This window comes from Cetorhinus maximus, chromosome 5 (assembly GCF_964194155.1).
Source record: "Cetorhinus maximus chromosome 5, sCetMax3.hap1.1, whole genome shotgun sequence".
Taxonomy (NCBI): domain Eukaryota; kingdom Metazoa; phylum Chordata; class Chondrichthyes; order Lamniformes; family Cetorhinidae; genus Cetorhinus; species Cetorhinus maximus.
In genome coordinates, this window is record NC_135883.1 from 147023727 (window position 1) to 147046641 (window position 22915).

A 22915-nucleotide genomic window follows, 5' to 3' on the forward strand; every position below is an offset into this window, starting at 1 on the left:
GCATCTGAACAACAGCCTCACTGAAGACTGGTAGTGATAGCGGCACAGCAAAAACAGCCATTGCCCCTATCCTGCCCATTTACGAGCCTCAAAGACCTGCACAGAGCTCTCCGCTGGAAGATGTGACGCGATAATTTTCTTAAGTACTGAGTGGACTGAGACGCAGCCAATCCAGGTCAGTTCATTGCTTTACTTTGCGGGGCTGAAGTGTCCCAGATCACTAATACCCAGGGGCTCGATGAAACCTCTGCACATTTTGACTCAATGTTGAGAGCTTTCACACGTTTTTCACTTCGCCAAGGGTGCTTAATAGTGAGGTTAAGTGCTGTGGGCTACAGGAAGATATAGACGGGATGGTCAAATGGGCAGATAAGTGGCAGATGTAATTTAACCCTGAAAAGTGTGAGGTGATACACTTTGGAAGGAGTAATTTGACAAAGAAGTATTCAATGAACGGCATGACACTAGGAAGTTCTGAGGAACAAAGGGACCTTGGCGTGTGTGTCCATAGATCTCTGAAAGCGGAGGGGCATGTTAGTGGGGTGGTGAAAAAGGCATATGGGACACTTGCCTTTACCAATTGAGGCATAGATTACAAAAGTAGGGAGGTCATGTTGGAGTTGTATACAACCTTGGTGAGGCCACAGCTGGAGTACTGTGTGCAGTTCTGGTCGCCACATTATAGGAAGGATGTGATTGCACTGGAGGGGGTGCAGAGGAGATTCACCAGGATGTTGCCTGGGATGAAACATTTAAGTTATGAAGAGAGGTTGGATAGACTTGGGTTGTTTTTGTTGGAGCAGAGAAGTCTGAGGGGCGACCTGATCGAGGTATACAAGATTATGAGGGGCATGGACAGGGTGGATAGGGAGCAGCTGTTTCCCTTAGTCGAAGGGTCAGTCACAAGGGGACATAAGTTCAAGGTGAGGAGCAGGAGGTTTAGGGGGGATGTGAGGAAAAGCTTTTTTACCCAGAGGGTGGTGACGGTCTGGAATGCGCTGCCTAGGAGGGTGGTGGAGGAATGTTGCCTCACATCCTTTAAAAAGTACCTGGATGAGCACTTGGCACGTCATAACATTCAAGGCTATGGGCCAAGTGCTGGTAAATGGGATTAGGTAGGTAAGGAGGTCAGGTGTTTCTCACATGTCGGTGCATACTCGATGGGCCGAAGGGCCTCTTCTGCACTGTGTGATTCTGTGATTCTGAAAACTGCTACAGGGCGAAAACATTGCGATCATGTCTCCCGCAACTCAGGAGGTCACTGACCCGCTTCTTGCCACTCTGTGCCCAGTAGCTAGTCCTTATTGACAGCAGCCTGTGACAGAGCATTGCGTTGGTCAGCCAGTCCCAACCAAGCAGACTTAGCCCACCAGCTCATGATACACTGAGGTGTCAGTTAAGCCCATTCACCTTGTAGGTCTAAACACCCATGCTGAAGCCCACCAAGCTAGTAGAAAAGGTGGGAACCCTGGCCATCGTCATTTTGAAATGTTTACGCTGTGGCGCGAAATGACAGCACATATGGCAGTATTGCCCAGCAGGGGGCATTGAGTGCTTCAGATGTGGCAGAACAGGACACTTCCAGTGCTTCTGTACAGTTAAAGCCTCCAACAAGCGGAGAAAACAACAGCTCCACAAGCAGATAACGCCTATCTCACACTCCCTCGATGAAGTACATGAGCATTCCCAAAGCTTCTGGTCCATCAATTTACTGGTCAAAGGAATCCCAACCCGCTTCAAACTAGGGGTATGTATATCGACTGATCACCTAGCATGACTCCACACAGTACCTGTAAAGCCTTTAAATACTAGACTCCAAGGACCGGGAGAAACTAACCTACAAGTCACGGGTCAGATTACATTCACACAATGCCACAAGGGGCAACAGATCACAGAGATCCTTTGTATCCTGCGTAATCAAAGTATTTGTCTACTTATCAGGAATGCATCTGTACAGTTAGGCATCATATGGAAAGTCAGTGATATCCTTCCATCGGACACAAGGGCCACATTCTGCCAGGAATTTCCGCAACTCTTTCAAGGGCTGGGTAAGCTGAAAAATGAATATCACATTCCTCGGCTCCCAGTGTGCCAATTCATCCTGAGGAGGGTGACACGTCCTCTATTTCTGAAGGATAAGGAGGAACTTGACCACATGTTGTACAGGGGTGTTATTTCACCGGTCACACAACCAAATCAGTGGTGTCTGTTGAAGGGTCATGAGGACTCGAAACGTCAACTCTTTTCTTCTCCACCGATGCTGCCAGACCTGCTGAGCTTTTCCAGGTAATTCTGTTTTTGTGTTGCAGTGGTGTTTCAGTCTGGTTACAATTCCCAAGCCCAATGGTCACCTCTGGCTCTGGGTGGATCTCACGCAGCTTAATAAAGCTGTGCAGAAGGAAGTCCATCCAATGGTGTCAGTAGATAACAGTCTGGCGCAGCTTAGCAACAGTGCCCTTTTTACCAAGCTCGGTGCAAACAGTGGGTTTTGGCAAATGCCCCTTGACCAGGAGCCCAGGCTGTTGATAACCATTATCACACAGTTTTGCTTTTATTGCCTCCCTTTAGGCATCTTGTCTGCCCCTGAGTTATTCCAGTGCACCATATCCACAATCCACGGAAGGCAAACAAGGTGTTATCTGCCATATGGATGACATCCTCATCCATGGATCTACAAGAGCAGAGCATTACTATAGGTTGAGAAATTCTTAAGGCTCTCCAGAAAGCAGGCCTCATTCTGAACGACAAGTGTGAATTTTCCGGGACCACCATAAAATTACTTGGCCATATCATCCAGTGACATGGTATTATGGTGGACCCACACAAAGCAAAGGCCATTACTGATTTTAGTCAAATGATGTAGATCACAGACATCCAATATTCCCTAGGGGTGGTAAACCAAGTAGGCAAGTTTATCCTTAACTTGGCCACACATTCAGAACCCCTATGAGACCTCCTGTGGAAAGGTCAGCGATGGTTCTGGGGCGTTAAACAATGCAATGCCTTTCAACCTATTAAAGGTCAAGTAGTCTCCTCAGATGTCCTGGCACATTACAACCCCACTTTGCCCATGGTCATCGCTGCTGACGCTTCTTCCACTGGCCTTGACACTGTTCTTATCTAGCTGCAAAAGAACAATGATAGGAAACCGGTATATTTTGCATCCAGAGCCCTGACGGAAACTGAACGGGGATATACCACCATTGAGGAAGAGGCACTGGCGGTTACATGGGCTGTTGAGCGATTCTTGGATTAACTGATGGGGTTGCCCTTGCACATAGAAACAGACCACAAGCCCCTCATAACTCTCCTGAATTCCACCGAGATTGTTAAAATGCCCATACACATTCAACGATTTCACCCCTGGTTGATGCACTACCAATACACGGACATTTACATCCCAGGGAAGCCACAAACCACGGCTGATGCTCTCTCCTGAGCCATGGTAGACCTCGCTGTTGCCCTCAATTCTGTGTTTGTCTCCAAAGTGGAAGCATTCTCCTCGACTGTCTCATGAGTCTACTGCCCATCTCTGCCACAAAGCTCCAGGATGTCTGATGCATCCAAAAAGAGGATGCCGAATGCATTCCAGTGCATGAGTTCTGCCTCCCAAGGGTGGTCTGTGTACAACCCAACCGACCATTTCATCCACAAAAACCATGAGCAACGTGCCCACTTGACCATTGTGATGACCTCCTAGTTTATGACCACCGCTTGGTCATTCCACAGTCCATGTGACAAGATATCCTCCACCAGCTCCATGGAGGTCACCTGGGCATTGCCGAGTGCAGAGCAGGAGCTCTGCAATTTTTCTGGTGGCCGGGCATCACAGGCGGTTCAAGCTTTCATCCTATGCTGCCACACCAGCTCTATTAACGCCCTGACACCCATGGAGCCCCTGGTGCCATCCACTTTTCATGCCATCCGTGGCAGAAGTTGACCTCTTTGATTACCATAGCAAGACGTATCTCGTGGCCTTGGATTATTTCTCTCAGTTACTAGAAATAGTCAGACTCCACAGCGGAGTCTGTAATCAGGACACTACAGACCATCTTTTACACCCACCGGTTTCCAGATGAAATTATTTTGGATAATGGCCACTTTCGGAAGTTCACTCTTGACAATGGAATCATCCATATTATTAGCTCCCCTCTTCATTCTTAAGCCAATGGGGAGACTGAGCGAGCAGTCAGGACCAGCAAGGACCCGGTGCCCAAGAATCCAGATTGGCCTTCGGTCCTCATGCGTTATCAAGCCACACCCCTAGCCAATGGGTTCTCTCCAGCTGAATTGTTCATAGGCTGATGTCTAAAAATGCAGCTTCCCCAATTGCCAATGATCCTTCGGCCTAATATCATCCCTGATGATCACAAGAAGGTGAGAGAGAAGTCGGACCTCCAGGAAGAACAGCGACAGTGGTTTAATACTTGACACAGGCCAAAACTCTACCACCCTTAGCACCAGGCCGCTGAGTTTGGATCTGTGATCGCAAAGCAGAAGACCTCATTCTTTCTCGGAGCACCCAATTTCGTATTTGGTCCAGAAGCTGTCTGGTCTGACTATTTCTAGCCATCGAGAAGAACAGGAGGGCCCTTATTGCACTCATACCCACCTTACCATGAGATATGGGATAAAGACCCTAAAAATAGCCCAAGTGCCTCAAATGGTGCTGATCTATCCCAGAATCTACTGGGGCAGTCATCAGCAGGGCAGTCACCAGGACACAGTCTGGAAGAGTGGTGAAGGTTCTGCAGAGACTCGACTCTAGCCAGGGGATTCTTTTTGTGGGGGTGGTGTTCATAAACAAATGTGATGTAAATAGTTGGACATAGTTAATAATATTGTTTAAAAAATGACCGTATACTTGGGGGGGTTGTGTAGTATAAAGGGTTAACAAAATGGATATGCTAATCTATGATGTAGATGATGCAGCATTGACATCAGTCAGTCATGTGCTAGGCACTCTGGGCAACAAATTGGCAACTTCTGAGAGGAGATGTGCTTTCTCTGTAACCCACTATGTACATACTGTAAATTGTGTAAATAAATTCATTTTTAAGTAAATATCCTGGTCTGCCTACAGTTCCTCTTTGCAAGAGTTCAGGCCTAGCACTTTCCACAACACTTTCTCTACCCATGGCATGCTGTTTCCACAGCTTAGCATGCATGCAGTCCTGTGTTATAGCTTTATCAGATTTGCACCCCATTTTCAGTTTCACCTAGTGCTGCACCTGACATGCCCTCCTGCACTCTTCATTAAACCTGGGTTGGTTCACTGGCTTGATGGTAGTGTTAGACTGAGGGATATGCTAGGCCAAGCAGTTACAGATTGTGTGGATTAGCATTCTGCTGCTGATGGCCCAATGCATTTTATGGATGCCCACTTTTGAGCTGCTAGATCTGTTCTGAAACTATCCCATTTATTACAATGGTGTACCACACCACATGATGGAGGATATTTTCTGTTTGAAAACAGGACTTTTCCCAATAAGGACTGTGTAGCAGTTACTCGATCCTACCAAAATTGCTATAGGCAGAGGTATCTGGGTCAGGTAGCTTGGTGAAGGCAAGATTTTTTTCTCTTGTTGGTTGTTTTCACCACCTGCCTTGTCTGGCAGAGTCCTTTAGGACTCAGCTGTCTGAAATACTAGTGGTGCTACCAAGCCAGTCTTGGTGATGAACATTGAAGTCCTCACCCAGAATACATTCTGTGCCCGTGTTACCTTGATTGCTTACTCCAAATGGTGTTCAACATGGAAGAGTACTGATTCATCAGTTGAGGGAGGGCAGTAGGTGGTAATTAGCAGGAAGTTTCCTTGTCCTTATTTGGACTGATTCCTTGAGACATGGGGTCTGCAATAATGTTGAGACCTCCCAAGACCATGCCCTCCTGACAGCATATCACTGTGCCGTCACTGTTAGTGGGCCTGGCCTTTTGGTGGAGCCATACCTAAGCATGGTGATGGAGAAGTCTGGGACACAGGCTGAAAGTTATAATTACGTATGTGACTAATGCTTGACTAGCCTCTGGGACAGCTTCCCCAATTTTGGCACAAATCCCCAGCTGTTAGCGAGGAGGACTTTTCAGGATTAACCAAGCTGGGTGTGCCTTTGTTGTGTCAGAATCAGATGTCTAAGTTTGATACCGAGTAGTCTGTCCTATTTTGTTTTTGTTATACATTGTGGTCGCAGTTTGGTATGATTGAAATGTCTAACAAACCACTCAGACGGCATTGCTGTGGATCTGGAGCTACATATAGGCAGACCAGTGGTGGATTTCCTTCCCTACAGGACATTAGTGAACCCAATGTCTCCAGTTCACACTACCAGTTTTAGTGAAAATATTTTTCCCCCACTTTAAACTCATGAAGTCACTCCCCCATGTTTGAACTTGTTTCAGTGAAAATAATTCACTCAATTCTGCTTTAGTTACTACACCTTCATGGTAACAGCCCTGCTCATATCTCCACTCCAACTGAAATATGATTTTTGCGGTATAGTAAACTCCTTTCCTGAAGGTGATGATTCAATCTAGAGGGGAGTGTGAAAAGAGGACCCTGAGCCAGGAAGTCAGCAGCACCTAGAGGAGAGTGCGCGAGGAGGGCCTTGGGACAGGCAGTCAGCAGCACCTAGAGGAGAGTGCGAGAGGAGGACCCCGAGCCAGGCAATCAGTAGCACCTAACATCACAGGAGAAACACAAGTTCATTGGTTGATGAGAAACTGCTATTAGGGAGTATCATCAAGTAGCTGAGAATTAGAAAAACACCATTTTTAAAAGAAGGGTCTACTTAAGATTTTAGTAAGAAACACAAGCAATAGGGAAATAAAGTTAAGTCGAGGCCAGGTAAAATAAAGTTGCTTAAGTAAACCAAAGTAAAATAAATTTAATGCATGGAAAGTAAATTGAAGCCATAGCAGGACAGCTCGGTCATGTGGAATGCGTGTCTTTTAATATGTGTGAAGTTGTGGACGCTACCAGCGTCCTAGACAACCTGGTTATCCAGAAGCCTACAGGCCAAGATAGGCAGAAAAAGAAAACTTATGACAGTCACAAAAGACTTAAAACTGTAGAAAGCTGAGAGGAGTATAGAAAGTACAGGAGTGAAGTAAAAATGGAAATTAGGAAAGCAAAGAGAGAATACGAAAAAATATTGGCAGGTAAAATCAAAGAAAATCCTAAGATGTTTTACCAGTACATTTACATTCAGAGCAAGAGAATAACTAAGGCCCTACATTTTCCTATCAGAGATGTAGATGGTAACTTGTGGGTTGATGCAGATGATGTGGGCAGGATTCTGAATGAGTACTTTGTCTCTGCCCCTACTAAGGAAAGGGATGATGCAGATATTCTAGCTAAAGAGGAGTGTGAAATATTAGGTACAATAAGCATAGTGAGAGAGGAAGTACTAGAGGGACTGGTGTCCTTGAAAGTGAATAAATGACTGGGCCAGATGGATTGTATCCCAGGCGGTTGAAGGAAGCCAGGGAGGAAATACCGGATGCCTTGAGGATCATTTTCCAATCCTAACTAGATACAGGTGATGTCCTAGAGGATTAGAGTCATGTGAACGTTGTACCATTGTTTAAAAAGAGTGCGAGGGATAGGCCAGATAATTACAGGCCGGTCAGTCTGACATCAGTGGTGGGAAAATTATTGGAAACAATTCTGAGAGACAGGATAAACTGTCACTTAGAAAAGCACAGATTGATCAGGGATAGCCAGCATGGTTTTGTTAGGGAAAGATCATGTCTTACTAACTTAATAGAATTTTTTGAGGAAGTAACGAGAAGGATTGATGAGGGTAGTGCAGTGGATGTTGTCTACATGGATTTCAGTAAGGCATTTGACAAAGTCCTACATGGCAGACTGGTCAAGAAAGTGAGATCTCATAGGATACAGGGGAAGGGGAAGGTGGCAGGTTGGATCCAACGTTGACTCAGTAACAGGGAACAAAGAATAATGGTCCATGGATGTTTTGCGAATAGAAAACGGTTTCTAGTGGTGTTCTACACGGGGCCCAGTGATGGAGCCCTTGCTGTTTGTTGTATATATTAATGATTCACACTTAAATGTGGGAGGCATGATTGGGAAATTTGCCGTGTAGTTGATACTGAAGAGGATAGCTGTCGACTTCAGAATGATATCAATGGATTGGTTCAATGGGCAGAGAAGTGGCAAATGGAATTCAATCTGGAAAAGCGTGAGGTAATGCTTTTGGGGGTGGCAAACAAAGCCAGGGAATATTCAATAAGCGAGAAGTTATTGAGAGGGGTTGAGGAAGTGAGAGACTTTGGAGTGCGTATCCACAGGTTCTTGAAGGTGGCAGGACAGGTGGACAGGGTGGTCGAGAAAGCATATGGAATGCTTTCCTTTATTAGGTGAGATATTGAATACAAAAGCAGGGTTGTAATGATGGAACTATATAAAACGCTGGTTAGGCCACAGCTGGAATTTTGTGTACAGTTCTGGTCACCTCATTACAGGAAGGAATTAACTGCTCTGGAAAGAGTGCAGAGGAGGTTTATAAAAATATTGCCAGGGCTTGAAAATTGCAGCTATGAGGCACGACGGGATATGCTAGTGTTGTTTCCCTTAGAACAGACGAGGCTAAGAGGTGACCTAATTGAGGTGTATAAAATTATGAGGGTAAGACTTGTTTCCTCTAGCTGAGGGGTCAGTTACCCGGGGGCATAGATTTAAGATGATTGGTAGAATGATTAGAGAGGAGATGAGGAAAACGTTTTCACCGAAAGGGTGGTGGGCGTCTGGAATTCACTGCCTAAGTTGGTGGTTGAGGCTGAAATGCTCAACTCATTTGAAAGGTACCTGTAACCTGCAAGGCTATGGACCAGGTGCTGGAAAGTGGGATCAAAATGAGCGGCTAGTTTCTTTTTTCTCTTTTTGGCCGTCGTAAACACAGTGGGCTGAATGGCCTCTTTCTGCACCATAACCGTTCTGTGGTTCTAAGTGCACTTTATAGGTCCTAACAACCTTCTAGTGCCTTGCCTTGGAGATCATTCTTCGTGTTATCCTCGATAGTGTTAGTAGGCAGTCAGCTATGGAGAGTATCACAGCTTAGTCTAACCGTATCTATATCTGATGTCTTGGCATGTATCGTCCTCCATTTCTCACTCCTTTGAAGTCCCATTGTGACTTCATTCCATTATTGACTAGTCGGGTGATCACTGGAAGACATTTGGGGAAAATGTTGATACTTTCTGACTGATGATTAGATTATGCATAGCGCGCATCCGTTTGGTATTCTGCTCTTCCCCATGGAGAAATGTCTTCACTTGCCTTGACTTAAAATCTGGGAATCCCATCGGCTGGGGAGTAGGGTGTTCTCCCAGTCGGCTGTCATTACTGCTGCTCTACCCTGTTAATGAGCGGTTATTGTGGTTGATCAGGAGAGCCCACCCCCCCCCACCCCAAAAGAAATTCTGTCATTAAATTCATGAAGCATGGTATCAGGACTGTGTTTGCATCCTGGTTTTCCACGATCTGCTATTGGTGAAACGCCTGAAACCCAAGATGTGAGTAATCTGGACTGGCCAAAAGTAGAAGGAGAAATTCCATGAAGAAAGTTTTGAGAAATATTGCTTTATCTGAGTAATTAATACGAAGTTACCTTTGCTAAGTTCCATAGCAACCACAAACAAAAATTAAGGTAGATTCAAACTGGCGAATTTCAGCTTTCAGGCCAAGAAAGAAAGCTAATCGCAACCTGTACTCAGTGCTGTTGTATCTTTTGAATCATCCAATAGCCTTTTGAGGGTCAGCTTCCTTTTGAAGGGTCAGTTCAAGTTTTGGTATTTATCATAAATACCAAAGGGCATGTCCCAAGAGTGGTTCAGATTTGAGCCTCTTTAATTGTACTTCAAATTCTGCAGTTTATTTTTGGATGTAAGTCTGTATTGGTCAAGCATGTATTATCTGTTTGTAAGGAGAAATTCTTTTGAAGCACCACTGTGTCCACAGAGCAGAATTATGAACCCCAGACAAGTTAGCAGGTTCTAAAAATAACAAACTGATGTGCTCCCATCGCACTATTCAAATAACACATGAGTCTATCGCACAGGCTAGACAAGGAATGGCCAGACGTAGTCATAAACACCGAATCATACCTTCCGGACAATGTCCCAGATACCATCATCACCATCACCGGGTGTGTCCTGCCCCACCAGCAGTACAGACCCACCAGAGGTGGTGGCACAGTGGTATACAGTTGGGAGTGAGTTGCCCTGGCAGTCCTCAACATTGGCTCTGAATCCCATTAAGTCTCATGGCATCAGATCAAACAAGGGCAAGGAAACCTCCTGTACGTAGCGCCCCTCCCTCAGCTGATGAATCAGTACTCTTCTATGTTCAAGTGAAGAAACACAGGGTGGAAAGAGCACAAAGTGAACCCTGGGTGGGAGAATTCAATGTCTGTAACCAAGAGTGGCTCGGAGGCACCACGACTGACATGCTGGTTGAGTCCTAAAGGACGTAGCTGCTAGACTAGGTCTGATGAGACTTGAAGGGCCAAGTGGCCTACGCCTGCTCCTAATTCGTATGTTTGTATATTCTTGCTTTCTGCCCATCGAGCCTGCTCCACCATTCAATAAGATCTGATTGTGACCTCAGTTCAACATTCCCACCTACGCCTCTTGCTTATCAAGAATCTATCTACCTCTGCCTTAAAAATATTCAAAGACTCTGCTGCCACCGCCTTTTGAGGAAGAGAGTTCCAAAGACTCCCCACCCCCTGAGAGAAAAAGATTCTCATCTCTGTCTTAAATGGACGCCCCATTATTTTTAAACAGTGATCCCTAGTTCTAGATTCTCCCACAAAAGGAAACTTCCTCTCCACATCCACCATGTCAAGACCCCTCAGGATCTTAAATGCTTCAATCAAGTCTCCTCTTACTCTACTAAACTCCAGCGGATATAAGCCAAGCTTGTCTAACCTTTCCTCATAAGACAGCCTGCCCATTCTTGGTATTAGTCTAGTAAACCTTCTCTGAACTGCTAACGCATTTACATCTTTCCTTAATTGAGGAGACCAATAATGTACACAGTACTCCAGATGTCATCTCACCAATGCCCTGTATAACTGAAGCATAACCTCCCTACTTTTATATTCAATTCCCCTCACAATAAACATAACATAAGAAACATAAGAAATAGGAACAGGAGTAGGCCCTTCGGCCCCTTGAGCCTGCTCCACTATTCAATAAGATCATGGCTGATCTGCTTGTGTTTTGAATTCCACATTCTCATCCACCCCGATAACCTTAGATTGATTCCCTTGCCTAACAAGAATCTATCTTTGCCTTAAAAATATTCAGTGACCCCGCCTCCACCACCTGAGGCAGAGAGTTCCAAAGTTGCGCAACCCTCAGAGAAAAAAATGCTCCTCATCTCTGTCCTAAAAGGGTGATCCCTAATTTTAAAACAGTGCCCCCTAGTATTGGACTTACCCACAAGGGGAAACATCCTTTCCACGCCCAACTTGTCAAGACCATTCAGGATCTTGTATACTTCAAACAAATCACACTCTTCTAAATTCCAGTGGAAACAAGCCCAGTCTATCCAACCTTTCCTCATAAGACAACACGCTCATTCCAGGTATCAATCTAGTAAACCTCCTCTGAACCGCCTCCAATGCATTTACATCCTTTCCTAAATAAAGAGACCAAAACTGCACACAGTATTCGAGATGCGGTCGCGCCAATGCCCTGTATAAAAAATAAACAATAGCATAATAAATAAAGAATAATATTCTATTGGCTTTCCTAATTACTTGCTGTACCTGCATACTAACCTTTTGAGATTCATGCACTAGGGACACCTAGATCCCTCTGCATCTCAGAGCTCTTCAATCCCTCACCATTTAGATAATATGCTTTTAAAAAAAATTTCCTGCCAAAATGGACAATATCACATTTTCTGACATTATATTCTATTTGCCAGATCTTTGCCTACTCACTCAACCTATCCATGTCACTTTGTAGCCTTCTTACATCCACTTCATAACTTACTTTCCTGCCTATCTTTGTGTCGTCAGCAAATTTAGCAACCATAACTTCAGTCCCTTCATCCAAGTCACTTATATAAAATGTAAAAATTTAAGGCCCCAGCACTGATCCCTGTGGCACACCACTTGTTCACTCTTGCCAACCAGACAAAGGCCCATTTATGCCTACCCTCTGTTTCTTGTTCGCTAGCCAATCTTGTATCCATGCCAATATGTTAGCTATGCCTACCCTCTAGCAACTCTAAACTGGGCACCTGTGAGGCACTGTGGGTCAGCAGAATTGTATTCAACCACAATCTGTAACCTCATGGCTTGGCATATCTCAACTCTACTATTACCATCAAGCCGGGGGATCAATCCTGCTTCGATGAAGAATGCAGGTGGGCATGCCAGGAGCAGCATCAGGCATACCTAAAAATGAAGTGTCAACTTGGTGAAGTTACAACACAACATGCCAAACAGTAGATACAGCATGCGATAGAGCAAAGTGATCCCACAACCAATGGATCAGACCTAATATCTGCAGTTCTGCCACAACCAGTCATGAATGGTGGTGGACAATTAAACTACTAACAGGAGGAGAAAGCTCCACAAATATCCCCATCTCAATAATGGGGGGGCCCAGCACATCAGTGCAAAAGACAAGGCTGAAGCATTTGCAACCATCTTCAGCCAGAAATGCTGAGTGGATGATCCATCTTGCCCTCCTCCTGAGATCCCCAATTCGATTCACTCCACTTGATATCAAGGAACAGCTGAAGGCACTGGATACAGCAAAGGCTATAGTTCCTGACAACTTTTCGGCAATAATACTGAAGATTTGTGCTCCAGAACTAGCTGCACCCCTAGCCAAGCTGTTCCAGTACAACTACAATACAGGCATTTTCCTGACAATGTGGAAAATTGTCCTGTACACAAAAAAAAGGACAAATACAACCTGGTCAATTATAGCCCCACCAGACTACTCTCAGTCATCAGCAAAGTTTTGGAAGGGGTCATTGACAGTGCTATCAAACGGCACTTACTTAGAAATAACCTGCTCACTGATGCCCAGTTTGGGTTCCGCCAGGGCCACTCAGCTCCTTACCTCATTACAGCCTTGGCCCAAACATGGAGGTGAGGTGCGAGTGACTACCCTTGACATCAAGACAGCATTCGACTGAGTGTGCCATCAAGGAGCCCAAGCAAAACTGGAGTCAATGGAAATCTGGAGGAATACTCCAGACTGATTGGTGTAGTACCTAGTACAAAGGAAGATGGTTGGTGTTGTACCCAGTACAAAGAAAGATGGTTGTGGTTGTTGGAAGTCGATCATCAAGCTGGGGGATCAATCCTGCTTCGATGAAGAATGCAGGTGGGCATGCCAGGAGCAGCATCAGGCACACCTAAAAATGAAGTGTCAACTTGGTGAAGTTACAACACAACATGCCAAACAGCAGATACAGCATGCGATAGAGCAAAGTGATCCCACAACCAATGGATCAGACCTAATATCTGCAGTTCTGCCACAACCAGTCATGAATGGTGGTGGACAATTAAACTACTAACAGGAGGAGAAAGCTCCACAAATATCCCCATCTCAGGCCATCACTGCAGGAGTGCCTCAGGGTAGTGTCCTAGGCCCAACCATCTTCAGCTGCTTCATCAATGACCTTCTGTCCATCATAAAGTCAGAAGTGGGGTTGTTCGCGATTGATTCCACAATTTTCAGTACCATTTGCAACTCCTCAGATACTGAAGCAGTTCATGTTTATATGCACCAAGACTTGGACAACATTCAGGCTTAGGCTGATAAGTAGCAAGTAACATTTGCGACACACAAGTGTCAGGCAATGACCATCTCCAAGAAGTGAGAATCTAACCATTTCCCGTTGATGTTCAATGGCATTGCCATTGCTGAATCCCCCATTATCAAAACGTTAGGGGTGACAATTGACCAGAAACTGAACTGGACTAGCCACATAAATACAGTGGCTAGAAGAGTAGATCAGAAGCTAGGAATCCTGCAATGAGTAACTCACTTCCTGACTTCCCAACACCTATCCACCATCTACAAGGTACAAGTCAGGAGTGTGATGGAATAATTCCCACTTGCCTGAATGAGTGCAACTCCAAAGCACTCAAGAAGCTCGATTCCATCCAGAACAAAGCATCGGCTTGATTGGCACCCTATCCATCACCTTAAATATTCCCTCCCTCCACCACCGAAGCACAGTGGCAGCAATGTGTACCATTTACAAAATGCACTGCAACAACTCATCAAGACTCCTTGACAGCGCCTTCCAAACCCACGACTGTTACCATCTAGAAGAACAAGGGTAACAGATACATGGGAACACCACCACCTGCAAGTTCCCCTCTAAGTCACTCACCATCCTGACTTAGAAATATATCGCCATTCCTTCACTGTCACTGGGTCAAAATCCTGGAACTCCCTAACAGCACTGTGGGTGTACCACATAACCTGCAGCAGTTGAAGAAGGCATCTCACCATCACCACCTCAAGGGCAATTAGGGATGAGCAATATAATGCTGGCCTAGCCAGCAATGCTTACATCCCATGAACGAATAAGTAAGAAGAGACCAGATGTCGAGCTTTCACTGTATGATGTGTTCGCGGCTGTGTTTTGAGTGCATTTTCACTATTATTGCACAAAGTAGCAATGTTTTAAACAAATGTCAAAAAAATGAAACCGCAAAAGCTGCACATCTGAAACTAAGTGTTGTAAACAGTATCAGATCAGTCAGCCTCTATGGAAAGAATAGACCAGTTAGCAAGCTTTATGCACAGACCCCTCCGTACTGGAACTCTCATTAAACCAGCGCTTCTTGTCCATTTGTTCACTTCCTTCAAAATCCTTTAGAAACCCATCTCTTCTAACAAGATTGCACATTTCCTCTTTTGGCATCTTCTCCCCCCCCCCTTAATTATCTCTCATGTTTAGGGTGCTCTTTGTTATTCACTTTTGAAGTACTTCTACTTCATTCTCCTCAGTAGATCGGTTTTGTTCATTCAAACAGCCAAAATGAATTGGCATCCATTTACTATTCTACAAATTACTATTCCATATTCTTATTTTCTCTTTCTATTATTTTGGGAGAAGCTCAGAAACTGATGCTTTATTAAAATTAGAACAATTAAAATAGTTCTGAAATCATGTATCAAAAGCAGCACAGTTTTTTTTAAATTTGGGGTTCAATAAGCATTTATTGGATAAGTTAAAATCAGACTGTTTCAGATGAGCACTAAAATCTGGCGAGCCTAAGAAGAGAAATTTCTGTAGTGACTCTCCTGTTCAGCTGCTGAAGAGCTATGGAAATCATGGGGAGAAACAACACCATTTTTATGTGGGTCTTCTGCGAATGTTATGTCAGACATGCAGGAGAACTTACCTCGTTAAAACTCACTTACTTGTTCATAGTAATACAGTATCTTTACAGTGCAGAAGGAGGCCATTCGGCCAATCGAGTCTGCACTGGCTCTCTGAAAGAGCATTCCACCTAGTCCCCCTCTTCCGCCTTAGCCCCCGTAGCCTTGCACATTCTCTCTCTTCAAGTAGCAATCCAATTCCCTTATGAATAGCTCGATCGAACCTGCCTCCACCACCCTTTCGGGAAGTTTCTCCCAGACTCCAACCACCCTCTGGATGAAAATTTTTCCCCACACCACATTTACTCCTTTTGCCAATTATTTTGAATCTGTGCCCTCTAGTTCTTGATGCTCTCTTGAGTGGGAACAGTTTCTCACTATTTACCCTGTCCATATCCCTCAGGATCATGAATACCTCTATCAAGTCTCCTCTCAGCCTTCTTTTCTCCAAGGAAAACAGTCCCAGTCTCTCCAATCTATCCTCACAGCTACAGTTCTTCATCCCGGGAATATTCTTGTGAATCTCCTCTGTACTTTCTCTAACGCCTTCACATCCTTCCTCAAGTATGGCACCCAGAACTGGACGCAGTACTCCAGATGAAGCCTGACTAGTGTCTTATACAAGTTCAACATGACCCCCTTACTCTTGTAATCAATGCCCCTATTAATAAAACCTAAGATACCATATGCTTTATTAACTGCTCTCTCAACATGCCCTGCTATCTTCAATGACCTATGTACGTATACACCAAGGTCTCTCTGTTCCTGCACCTCCTTTAGAGGCTCTCCCTTTATTTTGTACTGTTTCACCATATCTTTCCAGCCAAAACGAATCACCTCACACTTCTCTGCATTGAACGTCATCTGCCACTTGTCTGCCCAATCCACCAACATGTCTATGTCCTTTTGAAGTTCAAGACTATCCCCATCACAGTTGACCACATTTCCAATCTTCATATCATCTGCAAATTTTGAAATCATGCCCTACACACCACAGTCTAGGTCATTAATAGATATCAGGAAGAGCAAGGGTCCCAACTCTGACCCCTGAGGAACTCCACTACAAACCTTCCTCCAATCTGAAAAGCAACCATTTATCACTACTTTCTGTTCAGTGTCTTTATTTGACCATTAGGTGTAAGGATCATTGGATGTTAACCGACCCTCCCAATTTTTTCCTTTTCCTGGGAAAACAGATCTGCGTCACTTTATCACTTCACTCTTGCACCGCATTAACCCAATTCCAAACTTACACTGTGGTCTTTCATTGTCAGTCAAGTGTCCTGAGGCCATGAAAGGCTTATATTTTTGCAAGTCCTTTTTTGCCTTTCATTAGGCTACATTTGTGTAGCAGTAATTTCAGAACAGCAGACAAAGGGAGCCCATTTTAATCTTGTCAAGTGGCAGTTGAAAATCTAAATAACCGATGTAATTTTAATACTTGATCTTAGCTTCATAATCTGTTATTATCTGATGTATATTGAATATATTCACAGTTTAGTTTATCAAGCTTCCTTTGTTGAGTTCCAAATATATTCCTGACTCAAATTCAAATACACGGTCAAGGTACGAGCTGGTGGCAATACTCTTGTCTTGTTCTTTGAGGGTAGTTGTGATGTTATCAGGTGGTACCTGTGGTTAAAATACACACTGTTCACCATTGTAATCCTTTGTGCAATACTTCAGAAACCCTTTGTCCTCAGTTGTAAAACAAATTCTTATTTTGGTGCGCTTCTTAAAATTCATAGGATCATACAGCGTAGAAAGAGCCTATTTGGCTGATCATGCCAGTGCCAGCTCTTTGAAAGCATCACTCTGCTGTTCTTTCCTGAGAGCCCTTGCAATTATTTCCTTTTCACTTATTTATCCAATTCCCTCCTGGCAGTTACTATTAAATCTGCTTCCATTGCCTTTTCAGGCATTGCATTTCAGGTCGTAATTTGCTGCGTAAAATAAATTTTCCTCATTACCTTCTCCTCTCTTCCTCTTTCCCTGGCATTTTTTTTGCTATTTTCCTGTATGAATAATGTATAATAATTTAATAATTCTGTCATACTTAATGCTAGTGACTCCTGCTATACTCTACCACAAGGGTCAGACTGTCGGTAGCTATTTTTTGTTTCAGAATGTGGTGGAAAAGACATCACGACTAAGTCTCTAATCCTATTCTAATGCAACATCCCACGTCACTCTGCTCCCCCCACCTCCACGCTCATGTACACATACATGCCCACAGACATTCCAGCAGTGACAGTAATCAAGAAAGGGAGCCCTGGTTGGGTTCCCTTTCTTCTCCATTTTCCGCTGATCATTTCAGTCTAGACCAAGGACAAAACCTGAATATGGCAGAATATTGGGCATTGTGATGCATTTGACTAAAAAGCTATAATTATCACTTTGCACTCACTGGATCTAATGACAATCAAAAATTTGTGAACAGAAGTTCTTCAGCAAAGCATAATTCAGTTTCTTGCTGTCATCTAACAGGTATATCATTACTTTGCATGCATTGTTTAATAAATAGGCAACAGCCATTTAAAATTTAGAGCATTTGAAAATTGTGTTTTCACTCCATGTAGGTCACAGTCACAATTGCAAGTCAATGATGTAAATTCATGAAATGGTGCGTTCTCTACTTACACCATACTCTGACAATGATACAAAGCCAGAAACCACATTCAACTTTCACATTTGGTGTTCTTTTTGATACTAAATACCATTTGTAACAACCAAAAACTGTGTAGGAGTAGGCAAAGCGAGGGAATCCTGCCTGTATGAGCACTGTATCAGATCTGATATGTTATCTAGATGTTTTTGTTTTGAGGGTTCTAAGGTGGGGTGCCTTTGCTATTTTAAACAAACATGCTTTGCATCCCATTCAGAATTGCGCTGCTTGCAAAAAAAAACCTTTAGATCTTCAGCAAAGGGGAAAAAGAAATAAATTCAGAGTTAATTTTATATGGCAAGTCCTTATAAGCAGAGTTCTGACAAAGAGAAGGAGGTAGGTTAAAAAATAGCATTAAGTCAGAAGTAAAAGTATTATGTGCTCTCTATACATAGTTTATGAGTGTAATTATGATGTATTTGAGAACTATCCCCTGGATTTGAGCATCTAATCTAGGCTCACAGCTGTGTAAAAACGAGGGAGCACTGCACAATTGGAGGTGACATGTTTTTTATATGATGTTTAATCAAGGCTCCATCTGTGTGGTGCAAGGATTCAGTTGGGTGCTAAAGATTCCATGACATTATGAAGAAACACAAGGAGTTTCCTGGTGTCCTGCCAACATTTCTTCTTCACCCAACAACACTAGAACTGGATTCACTGCATGTTCATCTCAGTACCACATACTGAATCTTGCTCAGTGCAAATGGCTCCCCAGTTTGCCAGCTGCAAAGTCACTGCACTCCTAAGTAATTCATTGTGTATGAAATGTTTTAAGCGATGTGATGAGGTAGTGCATAAATGAAAGCATTTCTCTTTACAGAATAAATTAAGGAATTTAGTTATTTCCCAACATTGTGTATTCATCAAAGGTAATACTAAGATTAATATTAAACAAACAAAATTAATTGACATCCTTCTCAGTGTAATATTGATCAGGATAGACGTAAGCTGAGTTGGTCATCTCCGTCAGTCAGGGTGACAGGCCACTACAACTGATCTTGGTGTCCCCAGTATAGAGAAAGTGGAATCCCCAAAATAGTCTGTTCCCCATGCTTAAAACATTTGTATGTAGATGGTCACATGAGGATAACATCTAGCTTAGCAGTGAATTCTCCATCTCTCCCTAACTCTTTATTATGTAGGCAACCAGAGGACACATTTTGCGCACAACTAAAACCCTACAAATAACGAGTTTAATGGCCAGCTGACGAACAGGTTTTGATGATGTTTGTTCTTGGCGGAATAGAGACAGTGGACCAGAACTCCTTGCACTGCTTCTCGTCCAAGACGGTTGTGGATGCTCAGCCCTTGAGTATATTCAAAACTGAAATTGATGGAGTTTCTAAGGCAATCAAGGGTTATGGGGGTAGGGCAAGAAAGTGGAGTTGAGGTAAAGATCAGTCATGATCTTACTAAATGGTGGAGCAGACGCAAGGGGCCCAATGGCCAACTCTTGTTCCTACTTCTTATGTTATAATGCTGTAGGATCTTGGATATTAGGTACACAGGGTCCTGGTTTCATCCTGACTGCGAGTCCATGTTAGCGCAATTAGATTGTGACTAGCTTTAATGAAAATATTCCTGTTGCATGAAAATATTTTTGGAGATGAGTTGCCCTTGCAGACAGCTGGCACAGACACAATGGGCCGAATAGCCTCCTTTTGTGCTGTAGTTGATCACCGTTCTCAAAATTAATAATCTGAATCTTACGACCAGCAATTAAGTGTAGGCTGCAAGTTTCAGGAAAAACTTTTCTTCCTTTTTGATATCAACAGCGGGGTTTTCTCTGGTGGCGAGCTTGCCAATCAATTAATTTCCTTCCATCCATTTTAATGGGAGAATAACATTGCAGGCTGGTGGGCAAAGAGGCAGACAATCCCAGTCACTAAGTCTTTCTTGTTTTGCTTATTGTGTGAATTTTTTTCCTTCCTCCTCCTAAAGACGAGAAGGTAGGTTGCTCTGAGATGCAACATTTTATCCACAGCTGCTCTCAGCGCTATTCGAGGTAATTGAGATAGAAAGGTTACGCAACTGCAGGACTGAAACTCAATTTCGCCCCTGCCCCCATTCTAAGTTTGGGTGTTTAGTTTAGCTTATTGGGTATTCTTCAGTGACTCTGGAAGATTTGCTGCTGCTGTGTTTCCCTATCATGGCTCACTTAAGAGTGAAAGAAAGACTTGCATTTATGTAGCATCTTTCATGACCATTGGCTGTCTCAAAACACCTTATAACCAATTAAACACTTTTGAAGTGTAGACACTGTTGTAATGTAGGAAGTGCAGCAACCAAGTTGCACACAGCACGCTCCCACCAACAGTAGTGTAATCATAACAGATAATCTGTTTTTGTGGTGCTGGTTGAGGGATAAATATTGGCCAGGGCACCGGGGATAAATCACCTGCTCTTCCTCGAAGTAGTATCCGGGATCTTGTACACCTACACAAGCAGGTACATGGGGCCTTGGTTTATCGTCTCACCAGAAAGAAGAAGCCTCTGACAGTGCAGTACTCCCTTAGTATTTCACTATAGTGTCAGCCTTGATTTTTGTGCTCAAGCCCTGGAGTGGGACTTGAAGCTGGAAGCATGTGGCTCAGGGGTGAGAGTGTTACCAGCTGAAAGACTGGACAGGCTGGGCCTACATCCATTGAAATTTAGAAGAATGGGAGATGCTATTTTTGAAATATATGAGGTGCTAAGGGGACTTGACAGGGCGGATGCTAAAAGGATGATTCCCCTCATGGAAGTGACTAGAACTAGGGGACACAGTTTAAAAATAAGGGGTCTCCCATTAAGACAGAGATGAGGAGAAATCTTTTTGTGAGACTTCGGAACACTCTTCCCCAGAGAGCGGTGGAGGTAGTGTCATTGAATATTTATAAGGAGGAGGTAGATAGATTCTTGACTAACAAGGGAGTCAAAGGGTATCGGGGGTAGGCATGAATGTGGAGTTGAGGCCATAAGACCATAAGACGTAGGAGCAGAAGTAGGTCATTCAGCCCATCAAGCCTGCTCCGCTATACAATGAGATCACGGTTGATCTGATAAATCCTCAACTCCACTTTCCTGCCTTGTATCCATAACCTTTGATTCCCTTACTGATTAAAAATCTGTCTATCTCAGCTCTGAATATACTTAACGACCCAGCCTCTATAGGCCTCTGCGGTAAGGAATTCCACAGATTCTACCCTCTGGAGTAGAAATTCCCCCTCATCTCTGTTTTAAATGGGCACCCCTTTAATCTGAGATAATGTGCTCTGGTCCTAGACACTCCCACAAGGGGAAACAACCTCTCAGCATCTACCCTATCAAGCCCCCTAAGAATCTTATATGTTTCAATAAAGTCACCTCTCATTCTTCTGAACTCCAATGCATACAGGCCTAACCAACTCAACCTCTCCTCATAAGAAAATCCCTCCATACCCAGGATCAACCTGGTGAACCTTCTCTGGGCTGCCTCCAATGCCAATATATCTTTCCTTAGATAAGGGGAACACAACTGTTCACAATATTCTAGGTGTGGCCTAACTAGTGCCTTGTATAGTTTTAGCAAGACTTCCCTATTTTTATACTCTGTTCCCTTTGAAATAAGGGCCAACATTCCATTTACCTCCCCTATTACCTGTTGAACTTGTATGGCCTACACCCCAGGATCTTAAAGGAAGTGGCAGCGGAGATAGTGGATACATTGGCTATAATGTTCCAAAATTCCCTGGATTCTGGAAAGGTTCTAGTGGATTGGAAAAATGCTAATATAACGCCCTTATTCAAAAAGGGGGGGTTGGGGGGGAGGCAGAAAGTAGGAAACTATAGACCAGTTAGTTTAACATTTGTTGTTGGGAAATTGTTGGAATCCATTATTAAGGAAGTAGTAATGGGGCATTTGGAAAGTCAAAATGCAATCCATCAGAGTCAGCATGGTTTTATGAAGAGTAAATCGTGTTTGACTAATTTGCTAGAGTTCTTTGAAGATATGACAAGCAAAGTGGATAATGGTGATCCTGTAGATGTAGTATATCTGAACTTCCAGAAGGCCTTTGATACGGTGCCGCACAAAAGATTAATACTCAAGATAGGATCACACGGAGTTAGGGGTAATATATTAGCTTGGATAGAGGATTGGCTAACCAACAGAAAGCAGAGTCTCGGGATAAATGGGTCGTTTTCTGGATGGCAAGCTGTAACTAGTGGGGTGCCACAGGGGTCGGTCCTTGGGCCCCAACTATTTACAATCTATATTAATGACTTGGATTCAGGGATAGAAGGTACTATAGCTAAATTTGCAGATGACACCAAAATAGGTGGGAAAGTAAGTTGCAATAAAGAAATAAGAAATTTACAAATGGATATGGACAGGTTAGGTGAATAGGCCAAAATTTGGCAGATGGAATTTAACGTGGATAAGTGTGAAGTTATCCATTTTGGTTGGAAGAATAAAAAGGCAACTTATTATTTAAATGGAGAGAAACTTCAGAATGCTTCAGTGCAGAGGGATCTGGGTGTCCTCGTGCATGAATCGCTGAAAGCTAATATGCAGGTACAGCAGGTAATAAGGAAGGCAAATGGAATTTTGGCATTTATTGCTAAAGGAATAGTGTATAAAAATAGGGAAGTTTTGTTGCAATTGTACAAGGCATTGGTGAGACCGCACCTGGAGTACCGTGCACATTTTTGGTCCCCTTACTTGAGGAAGGATGTAGTTGCGTTGGAGGCGGTTCAGAGGAGGTTCACTAGATTGATTCCAGCAATGCGGGGCTTGTCTTATGGGGAGAGAGTGAGCAGTTTAGGTCTATACTTGCTAGAGTTTAGAAGGATGAGAGGAGATCTAATTGAGGTATATAAGATGCTATAGGGGATAG

At 43.7% G+C, this 22915-nt stretch overlaps 1 protein-coding gene across 2 annotated transcripts in view; it reads left to right on the forward strand.

The window, feature by feature from the left end:
* The window catches only part of acoxl (acyl-CoA oxidase-like), a 418282-nt gene that overhangs the window by 114665 nt on the left and 280702 nt on the right, over positions 1-22915 (forward strand). The window lies entirely within an intron of this gene.